At 31.9% G+C, this 18,318-nt stretch overlaps 1 protein-coding gene across 2 annotated transcripts in view; it reads left to right on the top strand.

Annotated features, from left to right (window-relative positions):
- The window catches only part of LOC108692023 (lachesin), a 189,207-nt gene that overhangs the window by 37,639 nt on the left and 133,250 nt on the right, over window positions 1-18,318 (top strand). The gene's annotated exons all lie outside the window — the stretch shown is intronic.

Below are 18,318 nucleotides of genomic sequence, written 5' to 3'. Positions count from 1 at the left end.
ATATTATTATATTTATATTATTATACAATTTTTATATTATTATAGAGCAAGATAAAAATAATTTTTTTTAACTTATTTAAATTAATCTCCTAAACTTAAATTTAAATTTTTATTAAATATATTTTACAAAAGTCGCCTTATTAGACGAAAATGCATTTTCATTTATAAATAAATCGTCAATTGTGTAATTTTCGTTTTTTACTTTATTGCAAATAACATAATCGCAAAAAAATGTTCTATATAGTCAAAAAAAAAATGTATAAGAAAAATATTATTTTTTTCAAAAGTATTAGCACAATAATTACATAGAATAAAGTTCTAATGAGAATAAAATAGACTTGTCTAATTATTATATTTAAGATATTTGCAAATATATCTTAAGCTATACATTAAAACACAAAATGTAACATTTTTTGCACTGAATGCAAATACTTATTCAAAATTTAATGCCGTTTCAGCTTCCATTCATCATAATTTGGATTCTCAAATTGATTTTAATTTATTTTGCTGACATTAAATTTTCAAAGTTTCACGCAAATGCACTCTCCTAATCAAGATCTTAAAATTTAAGCGAAAATACTGTAATTCTTTAAGGTTTTGCACGAGATCACTGGCTAACCCCCAAATGATGCTGTGATTCGCGCGAAACGCAAGTCCAATAATGAGGATATATTATACCTTTCTTTCCTCCATCGTTCCCAACCTTACGAAAGTGCCGAGAGTATAATTTACGACCGTGCGTATTTTTCTCCCGGGCACAATTGCGTCTCGATAAGTCGCTCTTAAATTCCCACTAATAAAAATGTAACACGCACAATATAACACATTTTTATAATTTACACAATAATAATAAAAAATCAAAATATATAAAATTAAAAAATATAACCCATAAAAAATATAACTCATACTAACATCTCTTATTACATTCGTCGATAATTCTAAGATAATTTTTTAATAAATATTATAAAATATTATTATTAATAAATGTGATAAGTACATATAGACGTAAAGTTTACGTCGACACGTTCAAAAGGAGGTCGCACAATATTGCTGCACGAGCAAGACAATTCTGTTCGAACGACTTTAGAATTTGATAACAGGCATACACGGAGCTGCTGGAACTCTTGAATGCGCAGTTATTCTGCTGTCGAACTCTTATATCGAAACGACGAGTTGGTTGTTTTTTCTTTGTAAACTTTTCAATTCTCAGTAAAAGAAAGTAGCGACCGCGGGATTATACACTGGCAAAAGTTTGGATTACCCTCAAATTGTTACGTTTATGATTATGGCACAAGTGTATCGTAAAGACATTTGATCGCGATATGCATATTTTAATACGAACGACTTGCAACGATTTAATATATCAAAAGAAAAAAAAGATTGGAAAGTTTTTAAAATTCTTAAATTTAAATTTAAATGAAATCTGGAATTTACATTGAAATTGAATAATTTTAAAGAAATTACAGTATTGCAGAAGCGATGATTATATATTGAATGATTGTTAATATGAGAGATTATGCGAATTACAGTTAAAAGAGATTTAGAAAATTTTACATAAAATAATTTTATACATAAAATTTTCAGAAATTAAAAAAATTTACATTATTTTATATCGTACGTGTTGCTTAGTAATTTCTCTTTCTTTGGTAAAAGAACATGGGTTTAATAATAATTAGAGAGGATGATATAATTATATTAGGCAAAACCATTCTCGCTTAAAAAAAACTTTTAGAATTAAAAATGTAGATGCATATACCGTAGTTCTTAAATAATTTAAAGTCATTTTTTGCATAGTAATACCGTCATAGAGATAGTTCTGCAAAATTGAATCAATTCAATGTGAAATAAAATGGAACATTATGTCACTTCGAGCTTTATTATGATGTCGCTTTTGCACAGCATGATGAAATTTCCAAGAGCTCCTGGCTTTATTTTAATAATTACCACATTCGATATCACCAACCTAAATCACAAACGTGGCTTTTACGTTATGCTGCAATATAACCCGGTGGTTGCAACCCGAATCCAACTGAAGCAGCGGCGGTGCGTGTTGCAATGTAACGCCGTACAGAAATTAATAATGTAACCGCCGTTGCACCATGTTTCAAGCGCAACGCGGAAAATTAGCCTGGTCTGCTGGTAGTTTTAAAAGATTTTTCACTCTTAGATGTAAGTACGTCTGAACGGAACACCACAATTTATCCATCTCCCGCTCACGCACGAAATACTAACTTTGCAAAGCTTTATTCTACGCGCACGCAATATTTCGTATTTAATGTAGCCATGTAGCAACGGTTATTACAAATGATACATTTATTTCACAATTATGAGAGAAATAAAGCATATAGTGTGGTCTGAGTAATTTAATTTTCGGCGTGTGTTATTTTTACATCGTAATAAACGATAAATACGTTTCTTTTACAAACGTTAGAGACACACTTTCCTTTTTACAACATGTATATGTAGATATCTCATTGAATAGAGATTTTCAGACATGTATATTCATCTCGGAGAGACATTCTCTTTTAAATCTGACTTTTCTGTTTCAATCCCTTTATATTCGGTCTTGTTACGCGAGCGAGAAAAGCATTCTCAAGGAAATCGGTTTAAATGCAACTTCGCAACGTGATCGCAACTACGCGTTCGAAAATGATCATCTATCAGTGGACCCTCATTAACCGTCTCCCCGACGATAAAGCGCTGCACGAGATAGCTTATCTCTGATGTCGTTTGTCCTCGCTCTCCACGCTGGCTGACCCATCGAGGTCGTCTATTGGGGGCTCTTTTCTACCGAGTTTTCCTCGACCACTTCTTCGTTCCTTTCCTTTTCCGTCTTCCTTCATACACCCGACCGGTCACGCTTCTTTCGGTCACGTATCTTTTCTTCCTCTCACGGGTCAGATCTTTTCTCGTGGAAGCAGCGACTTCGAGAGGAGACGAACAGCGAACCATTCGCCGATAGGGAAGACAGTGGTAACAAGGATACGAAAGGGTCAAAACATTCGTCGTGGGGTTTTCTTGGAGTTGTTATAACCATAACGACACCTTTCACTACACATCGGATTCGAAGACTACGTTCTCTCTCCTCGACTAACTCACTCTCTTTCCTAGCTCTTCCCTCTATAAACTTTTTTTATTTTTTTGTCGTGGCTGAAATCAGCTTTCACGCCCCACGCGAGTAATCTCACGATCGATCAATAACGATCGATGTACGCATGTTATTGCAAACGGTTATCAGTAAGATACGCCGGAAATGAGAATCGTTCTGCAATCCGCTTCGCGAAACGAATCAAACCAATAATTTTCAGACGCGATCGGCGTATTGTCAGCTCGCGCGCAGATTGTGCACGTAATGCATGTACAGAGTGAAGGGATGAAAGATACATCGCGAGTTATACAATCTGATTTGAGAAAGGGAAATAACCGAGCGGGCGAATATATATAACCGCACTATGCGCCGGAATATGGTGCGTTCGTTAAGCCACGTACGTGACTTCGTTGCGTCGGCGTTTTTCGCGGAGAAAAAAGGTGGTGCAGTGCGACAAGAGGCAGAGGACTCTCTCTCTCTTTCTCTCTCTTTCTCTCTCTTTCTCACTCTTCTTCTCTTTCTCGCAAAATGCCCGAAGCGTGCAAAATATTATATATCTGTCGTCGCTGATTGGACGGCGTGACGCGGCCTGTAACGCGGGATACGTGCGCGGATCAAAGAATGCATGCTATACGAATGTGCTGCTGTTTAAATGCGACCGAGTCTCGTTATAAATATGTATGCATATGCGGAACCGCGAGAATATCCGCACGAGACAAGGAAATATCGACGTCCGATTATAATCCACTCTCGGTGGCGTGAGATTCGGTTAGTGCAACGAGAGTAGGTGCTCGTGACGAGACCGGGCCACTCACTTGTACATGAGTACCACGATGAATAATACATATGATATGAACGGACGATGACATGTTCACTTTTAGGATAACTCTAATAATAAAGACTATCGCTGGCTGTGACCCTTGATATAGTGATGGCATTTTATCACCTTCGTCATCTAATTATAAATTTCTACATATTGCTTCAATAAATTGGTGGTATAGTTTGATTTAAATTTGAACTGTATTAGAACATGTAAAATAATTAAATACAATATATAATATTAGATAATATTGAATAAAATAAAATCAATTCTTTCTATTTTAATACACATACCACATAATTACGAAATAATCTATATGAATTCAATGAGAAGAAAATGGCGGATTGTGAACACGGGATAAACGTGAACAATATTATTACAGTATATTAAAGTAGAGAAAATTTCTCATTTTTCTCGCATCCAGTAATAGTCGGACATACGCTTTATAGTGTTAATATTATTGTGTGGACTTGCACCTCCATTAACTACGCTTGTAGATACGAGGAATTTTAAGAGTAAAATGTATGAAATCTTCACAGTACAGTAGTTACAGCCAGTTAATTGTCTTATTGAAAGACAAGCTAAAAGAGTGAAGCTACAAAATAGAATATCTTTGAACTAACAAAAAGAAAAGATTAAAGTATGGCTTTTAAAACAGAGAGAGTGTTAACTTTATAAATATAAAGAAACTATGACTAAGTACTTGTAACTAATTTATAAAAATACAACGTTTAGTTATACACTTAATATTACACTTCTGACATTTAATATTACACTATAATCGTACGTGATCACAGAACATCATTTGAAGTACATCATTTGAAGTTTTCGATGATTTTAAGGGGAAGATGGAAGAATTGCGAATAGGGAAAAATTAAATAAAGCCGATAATTATTTATGAATTATAGAAATCTTTATTCAAAGGATATTGGCTTTAATGACAATAATTAACATTTAAATATTACTAATATAAACTATAAATTTAAACAAAAAACAAAAAACGCCCAGCGTGACGATAAGAGTTTTATTTTTTTTGTTTAAAATTATAATTTCTATTAATAATATATGAATGTTAATTATTGTCGTTAAAACCAATATCCTTTAAATAAAGATTTCTATAATTCATAAATAATCATCAGTTTAAAGTCAAATAATTGCAGTATATCTTTAAAATAAAGACTTTTATTAATTAATAAATAATCATCGGTTTTATTTAACTTTTCTCTTAATGTCCATATAGTTTCCCCACTTTCTCTTATTTCTATTGTATGTATTAAGAATTTGATATGAAAAATTTCAAATCTTTTTCAATGTACTCAAGGATGCATCTGTTTTCTTTACATGTGCAATTTATACTTTAAATCTCTGTTATATGAGCAACGTTATATGAGCTGAGATTTTATGGTTTCCATTAATAAATCAATTTCCTTCTGGATTATCATGATAAAGTACGGTTTTCGATTCCACCCAATATGTATCGATTCATATTATGAATAAGTTCATGTGTGCTCGGAGATGTAACATTCTTTTGATACATCTCCAGGGAAATATCTGTTATTATTCCAAGTGTTTCTTGATTGGTTCATATTAGGTAAAGTGATCATCTTCGCGATACCTATCACGTGCACGCGAGACAGGTAATATTAAAGTAGTTCATCGTGTTTGTCAACTTAATGTCGTTGGGACATAAAATAGACTGATCGATGGGTTTAACAGCGTTATGCTGAGTAATATTACTTTACGTAATAACGTCTATAAACTGCATAACAGATCTAGTAGACATAATAATTATTAATCTTGTTAATTGTTGTGTTACTAGTTTCTCTTCGGTGATTGTGTTGAAAAAATCTGTCGAACAGATATATAACGAAATAAAAAAAAAATTTTTAATTTCGAGTACACGATGATGGATGGAATTTTGCTACAGTGCAAAACATGACAGCTTCGAGTTTTATTTATAGTCTATGTTATACATCAAATGTATCAGAAATACATGTGTTTGAATATTTTTCTATTATAAATAACAAATCGACACTATACCAACATTAGTACAACATTGCACTATAATTTTTTTATTACGCGCGTTGCGGACAACAAAAAAGTATTTATAAAACAAAAATTTTATTTTGTATTCTATTTCAATACAATAATAAATTTGCCAGTTAATAGTATTTTAGATACATATCTTTTTTTATTTATTTTCATATTTTATAAAAAAAAAGGAAAAATTTTCTCACTTTCGCATATCAAGTAAAAAATCAGCAATACATATAATATATCTGTGATATATCCGTAAACGCTTCAAAATTTATTTTTTTTTTTGCTCAAATTTTGCCAAGAGTTTACAGTTAAGTAGAAGCAACGAATGCGAAATTAAAAGAAACGATATGACACGAAAACTCACTCAAAACGACAATGCAAAAGGAATCTCGCTCTCGCAATTGGAGAATCCATGCCTCGTTTACACAGCGTGTGTTGTATGTTTGCATAGCGATTCAGAGAGAAGCACATCGGGCGCGATATACGCAGTGAGCTGTTGAGAGTACTGTTCACGCCGAGGAGGGTCGAATATGTGAAAAATACACTGTTTATCCGCAACAAAGAATCGTGCGAAATATAACGGCTGATTCCAGCGTACTGCACGCGGTCGAGCGCGAGGATATCTGGATATTTTCTTTTTTAAAGAACTAAAGATACACACACACACACACACACAAAAACGCTGTACGCTTGAAAACTATAAAAGTGATATAACTGAAGGACATATTTTTCTAATGAAATTTATTTAACTTGATCCATAGCAAAGAGAACGTTTTGCACTGAACCAAGTATGATCGACTATTTTCTCACTAATCGCATGAACGAACGGCTTAGACAAAATAATTTTATTACACTTTATTTTATTTTTGTATCCAAGCGATTTTTTGAAACGTATGTCTGTGCCAGATGCACTAACAGGCGCAGCGTTTAACTAATCGAAAGTGCAGAAATTCGCGCAAGAGTTTTGCGGAGAAATGAAATTGCGCGCGCCATTCGTTTGCAGGCGTGAACATTACTCAATTTTCAGCGGACAGCGTTCAGTTTGCCATAGATTTGATTTAAATGGCAGACAGGCAGGCAGGCAAGCGTAATTTTAGTAAAAGTCCACACGTCAACATCGAACGAAATGCGAATAAAATGATGAGAAAAAGAGAGAAGGAAAGAATAATGTAATGTTCATCAGATGAAATAATGTGTCAAATATAATGTTTATTAATGCATCATTTAATAAAGAAGAATAAGAACTTTTATATTCTTTTCTTCTAGCGTTTTGAATCTCATCATGTTATTTCTCTTGTGTTCCATTATTAAACAACCAAGTGAAATTGAATATTACTTAGATTTGTCAACGACTGTTACAAAATGAGAAAACTCAATTGTCGTATAACTCCGATTTACATTAAGAATCACTTTGTCTTCAGACTACATTTATCAGCTTCATCACGACAAAAATAATGGATTCATATTAGAGTGCATTTTCTTTCACGTAATCCTTCACTGGGCGTCACATTATTTGGATCAGTTATTAAACTTTTCATTTTATCTCTACTGCTGGCAATGAATGAAATGAATAACGCTAGTGAAAGTAGAAACACGGATGACAGAAACTCATTTCTTATTATATACTTCCCCCCCTCTCCCCCACATACACATCACACGCATACGCACACGCACGCACGCACATCAGATTACATTATCTCTCAAATTTGTTGATAAATTTAATCAAACGCGATATAATTTATTCTTAGGGTTAAAATGAAATAAAAAAGATTTCCAAGAAAAATAATTATCAGAAATATAGAGTACAAAAAAACAAAAAAATCTTTATAAATATAAATATAGATATAATTTCGTTATTTAAATCTTATCAAATTTCTAGGTAAATTACTTGATATATAAATGTACTTTATTTGAAAAAATTTAATCATTTTGTACAAATAAATTTAATATGTGAAGAAGAGAATTGTCTGAACTATCTTTCATTTGACAAACTGATTGTATAAAACATGCATGTTGATTCATTTCAAAGTATAATCTGTAATATAAATTTTTCACTTATCTGCAAAACAAAATTAGGTTAAGTTCGTATTTCTTTCTCGATCACAATCTTTTCATTCGTACGACGTCATAATTAAACATTTCAGTGTAATATTATAATTTAAACGTGATTTAAAATTGGCTAACGCAATTTTAAAATAAATTTAGCTCGAAAACAGCGGAATGTGCTTTAGAATGCGGTTTAATAATTCGATGCTATCTGATGGATTCGGACTATTTGTCGGCAATTTAAAAGTTAAGTAATGTTTTTGTGCAAAATCGTTTTTTTGCTCAATCAAATTGCAAATTTATAGGGTTTCAAGCTGGATATTTTATTTTGTAGATTATGTTATAAATTATATTTCGAACATATTGTGATTTCATACACACAACTGCTTTATGCAATCAATTTGCTAAATAAAAGTTAATTCAGACCATTCTCTTTTTCTCATACTGAATTCATTTACTGAACAAAGAACTAAATTTTTCTAAAAAAGCATATTCGCATATCAAGTAGAGAATTATTTTTGCGCGTGTATTACATATTGTATTATATCTATAAGTATACCTTGCATATATACTACGATAATTTGTCTATTTTTAAAAGCCTCTTACTTATCACATGGCACGCCATTTCTTATAGTAAATGTATTTATAAGAATCTATAATAAGATGCGTCATTTTATGTGCTCTTTATTTTTTCTTTCGTGTTGCGAATGATCATGGATTACCGATTGTACGTTATATACACTAGGTTGACTCAACCTCGGAAATTCAAGAAGAAAACTTTTCGCGATCCTACCGAGAAATACGTTGAAGATTGCAATAACGTAATCAGACTTTTCTTCTTCTATATCCCGCAAGCAACCAATCCATCTGATCAGATTTCTTTTCTTGTGTTTGTTGCCAGTTCTTAGGGCACCTTAAGGATGCGATTGCTCGTACGCGGCGCGTACCTGCTTCCGATGCAAATGAGAAATGTTTCAGTGGAGGGTGGTTCAAAGCGGTACGATAAAGTGAATTGCGTGACAGCGCTGGTGGTCGTCTCCTTGTCACACATCGATAAAGGAGAGGATCAGACTTGGTTCGCGACGACCCTCGAAGAAAAAAGTCGAGTCAACAGCCCGGGGAAAGACTTTCCTTTTGCCTTAACCGCTAGCCGTGACTTGTCAACCGACGCGTTCATTCCTTAATATTTATGTTATCGACATAACCACCGGAATAGTTATTACGACGATGCACGCAATTTTGTCAAAAGGATAACCTAAAGAATGCACGGTCTTATGATGAGCACGGAAGCATTCGTATGCATATGGGCGATATCTACATGGATAACTATAGGTATACGTGCGTTTGCGCACAGATGTCCCTGATATTTCTATTCCGCAGATAAAACCAGTGAACGAACAGCATTACTTTTTTCTCTTCTACACAATTAGGTTCTCCCACAGATTACTATGGTTTATCAGAAACGATTAAGGCGCGGCACGACTTAAACGCGCACTTATACTCGGACCCTTTCCCTTCCTGCCAACGGAAACATCGATCTGCATTTATTAGAACGCAATTTGCATCGCGACGCTGCGGATTCGTGCGGTTCTGTTGAATCTAAAACGCGTACTCTTTTTTGTAACTTTTTCGCTGCAGGACGAAAGTGAATTCGTGTCTTTACATCCAATGCGGATATTTTCCTCCGAATATCAAATATTATTTTATTTCAATATTTTAATTACGTATATGGCCGCCATTTTTGTGCGGACATTATTAAACTTGTAAAATAATGTCCGCACAAAAATGGCGGCCATTAATAATTTAGCGAACTGGATTAACTGGGCTAAGATTATTAATTAATCATTAACATCTTGTTAAATCTATTGTGAAATCTATATTTGACATTATTATATAGATTCAAATCTAACTATTATATTTTAGTAATAAAATAACAATGAGAAAGAGCAATGATTAATAATTTAAAACTTAAATTAGATTAAATTTTTGATACTACAGATTTAACAGTGCAAATTATTAATGAAATGCCATTACACAAGTACTGATTTCATTCTTATTAATTTTCTATGATATTACTCTACTTTAATATTACAAATCTCATTCGACATACGTAATTGCATTAGTCAACGTAATCAAAATTGTTTTGAATTTGCAAAATGAGTAAATTTAAATGAATTACGATTTTAAATTTATCTGATTCAATACTAGGGTGTATCCTCTTACTAGAGTGTATAATCTTCTTTAATATTTCAAGAAATAATAAGGAAAAAATCGAAGACCTTCTTTGCGGACGCTATACAATATTCAGATTAAGAAGATCAATCCATAAGTTGACTTAAAGTCATCTCTATAAAACACAGCATTATAAGCACGAGATGGATTTTTATATCTTGGGAGAAGATGAGAAAAACGATCAAGTCATAGCATCTTTTTTACATAATTCAAAAAGAGAAGCTATTAACAAATTTTAAGTATTCTAAATAATTCTGATAAATGCCGACCTAAGTATCTTTTCTTTCAGTATAATATAGCTCAATAAACTAAAAATATTTAAATAAGATGTAATACCTACTTTTAATAGTGCTAATTTACATTTAATTGTCATTCAGAATATTATGTTTCTTTCATAACATTACTGGTATACTGCACTGAAAAAAAATTCTGGTTGAAAATGGACGAATCAGAATTTCCTGGTTAAATTTATTACAATTCTAGTTGAGGTAATCGGAATTTTAGTTGATACAATACTTTTGGTAAAATCTATTAGAATTCTTATTTTTATCAGAATAATTATATCAGTCAGAATTTTAGTAGACTTTATCTCAACTAGAATTTTAGTAGACTTAAGAAAATTCTGATTCGTCCATTTTTCAGAAGTACTATTTAATCCAACCAGACTATTTTTCTCAGTGGATATACTATTATATAATACGTGTAAACAAAAGTCACATTAAAAAGTATGTTCTAATAAAAAAGACTTTAAATATTTGTTAATATTTATTTCGTACATATTCGATATTTTTCTCTTTTCAATCTTTTAATCAATTTTATGTTGATATGTAGCGTAACTCGTATAATCAATTTTAACGAGGTGATTTTTTTTTTATTTTATATTATTTTATATTGACGATGTGAGAAAATTTCATAGCGGATCTAATAATTTCGTTTTGCCTTCACGAAACGGTCTTAACTTAAGGTTAGTTCTGACCGCAAAAAAAGTATAATGTTAACAAAGGGCAGCTTCTTTTCGCGCGTGCGGCCAGTCGAGGGAGAAGATTCAACAGATCGATTCGCAGACCGCAGGCTGTTAGAACTTTAACTAGCGCGCGTATAAACTCCGCTCACGCAGTCGTCAAGCTACACAGCGAGCAACCACAATGAATAAAAGATGGTACTGTTAAGCTCAATCGAGTAGCTCTCCGTAAGTGAGACGTCAGACCTTTCTTATCCTTAAGAGGCAATTTTTTATATACTATTGTATATAATATCAATTTTAATTTTTGACTAATTAAAACTATTATGTAATTATTGAAACAATCTAATAACGAAATCGATGGACGCACTAGTGCGTATTAATGTATATTAAAACCATTATACAATGATTTAATCTGTGTAAAATGCAAATATTTCGAATTATAAAATACAGATTTTACTTAATAGCACAATAAAATGTATTGAGGATTTTATAGTTTAATCCGTTTTTATATTTACATTAAACAGATTTTTACGTTAATTTGTGAACAATGACTTTAATATGCACCAAATTCAGTGCGTACTGAATGCATCCAATCAATTCGCTATAAGAATTATATGTTTAAAAGAAGAGTATCATTTAAATTTCTTTTATATTAATGTCATTTTAGTTATTCATATAGTAATTTCATTTAGATTTCATATAGTTATATTATTTAAAAGTTTTATTTTATAGACTAATTATCGCTTGCTAATTATTACTTTTAGACAAATGTTCCGGATAAGCCAGTTATGAATTTTACCTTTATTTTATAATTATCCTCTCTTTCACTCTTACTTATATTTTTAGTTTTTTGTTTAATTTGTAAAAAATTTAATAAAACTATTAGTTAAAAAATGTTATTAAAATTTTTCGAATATCTTTTTTATGATGAGAAACACAGACGCAAATTCATATCTCGACATCTTATACACTTTATATTAAAATGCGAAAATATCTAGTATCTCTATTATCAAGAGTATCTATTACTTCTTGTATACGTACACATGTAAATTTACTTTGTAGATTTATTAAATTATTTATAAAAAATCAATTGTTTCAATATATATAATAATGTATAATTATTAAATATATTCATAATAAATAAACACTCCTGTAATTATAGTTTTATCGTATTAAAGTTGTTTTTAATATAATAGAAACTATAATGTAAATATAAATGTGCACGTACATATATACAATAAATATACAGATATCTCTCTTAAATACTTTCTCAATAGAAAATATTTTAAAATATTCCATACCATCTATAACTGATATGCAAAATTAAGTTTATAATAATAATTAACAAAAATTTTCTGCAAGCTTTGGTTGTATACACAGGTGCGTGTTTATATATTATTTTTATGCACATAAATCGACAATTAAAAAAGTTTAAAGAAATTAAACATCAAAACAAATCTTTTTTTAGTCCATATTAAAGCATTTTAACGAATCTGTGACATATTATTTATAAGTATTTGTTTATAATATTTGTATGTTTTTAATGTAACATATACATACATTTGCATATATCTTATGCATGCGTATATATCAATTATGTATCTTTAATATAATTTTCTCGTAGATCCATTATCTTGAATTAAAGTAAAATGATTTATTACTCACCGACGATGCGTAGCAACGAAGTTGAAGTACGTTGATCTGTAACAAATAGATTCAAATTAAGCTTAGATTCAAAGCTTAAAGTTATTAAAGCAACGCTTAAAGTTATTAAAATTTCATTTAAAAATTATTGATTTTATGGAGTAATTAAAAACAATTAAGAGAGTAGAACAGTAATAAGTAACAAAAACTCACTCCACGGTTGCTTCGCCGTTGCTCGACGCCTCCCCGGACCGCTTCTCCTCCTCTCAATTCCTTCTTATTCCTTTCGTGGTAATCACATAACACTGAAAATATGATTAATTATAATTACATGTACAATAATCACATTAAAATATATTGCACGACGCTTTCGATGTTAAGCACATGCAACGTCGCGACGGAAGAATAACGCGAATAAAGTACAAACATATGTAAAGCCAATTTATTTAGTACTGATAAATTAGCAAATTAGTTAGCGCAACAATTGTCAAAAGATTTTAATTGAAATAATTTTTAATCGTGCAAAGTGTCTGTATGTTGTGTTCAATATAATCGTCGACAATTTACAACATTATAATTCAAGAAAATTAATTGTACAAATTGCTAATAGCTTCTTATTTGTAGAGAATTGTTGCATTTATTTCCTATTACTTGTCACTTAATGCGTTTCAGAAAATAACGAACTCGCGCAACTATCTACTCGAAGTTCACTGCTGAAATGATAGTGTGGTAACCTTGTGTAAACATATCGCGCTGTATGTACGTTACAAAAATAAAATATCAAGGCTGCACGCCAACCAATATAATAATAAATATTTCATAACCGTAACGAAATATTTATACATAGTATAAAATAAATACAGATATATTCTGCTCTTCCAAATTAACTCGTGGAATTTACAGTTACCCGAATCGTTCTATCCGACGATTCATGTATTATTTTTGCGTTTCAAACTTGGAAAATCTAATGCACGAAATTTATTCAAATCTGAGTGATGCTAAAGCAACAATTATTATTCTATTATCTATAAAACTATACATATTATAGTTTTCATTTCCTATTTCTGATTTTTGTCTTAAACGAATAAATATATTATACGAAATAACTATATTTCGATAAATAATTATATGCGTTTTATGAGCAATTAATTAAATAATAATTAATGCGAAGTAATAATTATTCAATTCATGATAATTACGTATTCTTAATATCAGAGCTGCGTTTTGATTGTCTTAAAAATTAAATCGATATATATGGAGTTAGAGTCTCTAACCTGTCTACTCGAGTTAAAAAAGTCAAATTATATAATGCGGAGACTTTGCGCACATATACATCTTGGAAACAAAATGTTGCGCAACAGCCGATATATTGCCGTTAAAAAATATTGAACACTATATTAAGTATATTTCATTTCTTGCATTTCAGATTAATTCAAGTAGGGTATTATCACATCTTAAATCTAATATTTATTTGAAAAATAAAATTGATGTTATTTTGATCAAAATAAGCATTTATTAATTTATTAATTTTTATTACCTCTCGACAAATTTGTACGTACGGCAAGAAATAAAATCATATAATTTTAATAAATCAAGAAACAGTGTGTAGTGGCTTAAAAAAATGAGACAACTTATTTTCATAATTTCTTAAAATTACATGACTTTATTTTTTTTTAGAAGAAGTAACTTAGGACAAAAATGATAATCATAAATTATACAATTTTCGTTTTTTAATCTCAAAACAAAGAAAAATTTTATGTTTCAAATTTAAGATTAATTTAATTATAAGTCTTTTCAAGAGAAATTTAATTAATTAAACATTTAAATTCAAAAGAGGAATTAAATAATTTATATGTAATATTAAAAATTTCCTATTACTGATCAATTTGCCCATATCAATTAATTGCTATATTTTGTTTATAATTTCATTAATAAGATAAAATCGGAATATGAAAATAAGAAGTATCAAATCAATAAATGTCTCTTTAAAAACTAGCTCAAAAACTATTATAATATCAACATTCTTTATTCTCTCTAAATTATTCTCCGGAATGCACTATAGTATTGCATGATTCTCTCTAAATATGAATTAGTGGATAATCACTAATATCAGTGCCAAGTATTGATAACCAGTGAAATCAGTGAAATCAGAATTATATAAATGTGAGATTCCTAATCTAGCTAATCTTTATATGATCTAATTAATCTTGTTTTGTGTTTAAATTCAATGAATATGATATTGAAATTAACAGGCAAATCAGTATTTTAGTTATAATAATGTTCAAACATTCTTCCTTTTTTATAGATAAACTTCACTAATTATCAGTATGCCAAGTATACCACTATAATAATTAGTGACTATTTACTGATTCAGATTTAGATAGTTATAAGATAAATGAATATAGATAAATGAAAACTTCTCGCTTTATATACAATATATGACAGATGAGACAATTACATTTCATGTCAGATGAAACAATTTTCATTCACGTACATATCTACACACACACACACACACACACACACACACACACACACACACACACGCACGCACGCACACACACACACATACACACGCACGCACGCATACGCACGCACGTACACACACACACGCACGCACGCGCGCACACACACACACACACACACACACACACACACCGAGATAGAAAGTCTTTATACAAATTGAAAAAGTCTTGTTATAGCTCGAAAGCTTTAAAAAGCTGTCGCTTTTTCTCAGGATCAAGCTAGGTAATTCGACAAAGTGCGAGCTGTTTGTAAATCCGTTTATCGATAAACCGAATTTTCACGCCTCACGAGTTCGATGTTATAGCGATCGTGGCGTGTCCTGCGTGAAGCAACGAAAAGGACGTCGACTCTGCCGACCGCCGCGCCGTGTGATTTGGGGCGAGAGAAAGATATTGCCGGTCTGTGATTTTCTGAAATTGTGTTCGCGCGAATGAACGACGAGTCGAGGTACACCATCGGTCGATTGAAAACCTTCATAATCCGTTTATGCGCATACTACAAAAGCCATCGTCAGCAAGATCTGTATTTATCGCGTCTCTTAAATCAATCATACGCCGATGCTGCTTTTGACGCTTCGCAAACAGCTCTTAATTTATGAATGATGGTTTGTGGAATCTCGCACTCGAAACACGAAAAACCGAAATTGGAATTTGAGCGTTCGTGTCCAGAAAAATTAAAAAGACAATAAAAGAAGTGTGTGTCATGCTGTCAAAATATTTGACGTACACATAACAACGTCTCTGTATTCATTTTCCAAGCCAAGATTTAACAATCGCGCTAAAATATCACATAAAAATGATATCAATCGGCGAATGTGTTTCATCTTTCGCTCATAGATCTGTCTACAACTATTATAGAAAAAGCAGGCGAGTTAGAAAACAGCATCAGTGCGAATGGAACGGATGAGAGTCAAGTCAATAAAATCAAACGTAGCTAATTCGTTTAATGGCCGTGACCCAAACCTCCCTATTTATTTAGAGGGGATATCGATCGAACAAGAGTTTGGCCGCAGGAAGGTTAACTGACGATCCGCAGTCACGTCCGCGCAAACACGATTGGTGCGCCGATTTAATCTGTGAGGGATCCTCGAAAGGAATCTTTCGTGCTGTTATTCCCTTGATGGTTGAATTTCTGCAGCGTGGTATTACAAAGAATTACGCGTGAAATTATGTTTTATGATACCGTCTTATGAATTTTAGCTTCGGTATTGCGTAGACTGGATAATAGATCGTTAAACTATCGTGTTTGCATATGAAAACCAGTATGCGTGACGTTTTCGGCACGCCAGACGCGTCACGACGTTCATGATTAATTGCTCAATACTGTGCGCTGCGTTTAACAATCCGTAATTCATCATAATTATAGCGCTGATGTGAAGCACACGGCAAAAACTTGCGTTTCCGCTTTACATAAAGATTGGTATCTTTTTTGTTTTTGTTTCTATTAAAGTTGCGTGATATTAATTATTCGCATACGTAAGCAAATGTATTTCTTTTTGCTATCTGAAGGTATTCAAAAGATAGTATTTAAAAAATAATCTTGGCAATATCGTGTGTGCGTAAAGTGTGCTTATTCTAATTCATGCGTGTTTGTCATCAAACGCATTTCATTACGCGCGATCTTCGGAGTAACTTTACGCGCACTTTCCGTCTCCGCGGTAATGGAATAAAGTTTGTCGCTCTCGCTAAAAGAAAGATTGGAAAGTTTCGAAAATTTGCGTCATTGAAGGTACTTTGCGTAATGTAAACTTCCGAGATTGCCTGCGCTAAACGAATGTGACTTGGAAAATGCGCCGTACGGCCTGCGTGGACGTCGTAATCGTCAACTACGAAAGCCGAATTATACTTTATCAAAGTTTCAAGATCAAAGAAGCTCGCGAAAGATTCAGCGAAAGTTATTATTTCTATTATTTTTGTTTGTATTTTTTCTATTTATATATACTTTGTGTGATATTTCAACTTATTTTACAAGCCCTTATAATTCTATCCCGTAATATAAACAAACTCTGACTGATTCTAAATACTTTCAATCCTGCAAGTTCTTTTAGCATTTCCACGTTATGCAAATTTCACATTAAATTTTCTATACCGCTGAACATTTAACTTATCATTGTCACAAGTATTGCACGCAGACACTATTGCATATGTATCCATTTTACCGAGACAAATATGGATCGCTAAATTTTTGATACGCTCGTAAAAACGTTTTATTCCGATTAAATGATGTACAGAGAACGAATACATATATAGCTACTATCGATTTTCCCTGTCCTTCTCCAGAGTATTGTGGGAAAAATCTCGTAGTCGGTTACTGTCCGTTCCCTTCGAAGCTAACACCGTAGAAGCGCATTATCGTCAAGGGTTCACCTAGTGTAAACTCCTGGGGTTGCATGTGCAAATTGAGCGCAAGTTGTTTAACACGATCGTAGGACCTCGTCGGAACGGTACAGTGAGTCTCCAGTCCTCGTTGCACGTGCACAAACTCCTCTCGTAAGACTGCTACAATAGTCACGTTCGTGGAAATACAATCGTCGAGCCGATCTAATCTTGTGGATTCTTGTTGCAATCTCGTGCATCTACAATGGCAAAGATCGAATTGAGTCTTGCACGCGGATATCTTTATATTCTCTTTGACATCAAAGTTGTGTCACAGAAGCTCTTATGTAGATTTATATAGTTTTCTTTCAAATTTTCTTTCAAGATCAATAAAAACGTGTTTTCAAATTTACCTTCTTAAATTTGTCGATAAATAAAATTTTTCTTTGTTTTCTTATTCAATATTACATGTTTCGATTTCGAATTTTTACAAGATAACGTTTTTCGATTTTATATTTAATTGAATGTTCATATTTATGAAAAACATAAAAAAGTATACAAATGTTTCAATTATAACGTATGAAACGTTATCGATTCCATAATAAATATTTGCAGAAAAGCGATCGAACAATATATATCGATT

Source organism: Atta colombica, unplaced genomic scaffold, assembly GCF_001594045.1.
Source record: "Atta colombica isolate Treedump-2 unplaced genomic scaffold, Acol1.0 scaffold107, whole genome shotgun sequence".
In the NCBI taxonomy this organism is placed as follows: Eukaryota; Metazoa; Arthropoda; class Insecta; order Hymenoptera; family Formicidae; genus Atta; species Atta colombica.
The sequence above is the reverse complement of the archived record's forward strand: the minus strand, read 5'-3'. Positions and strand labels throughout refer to the sequence as shown.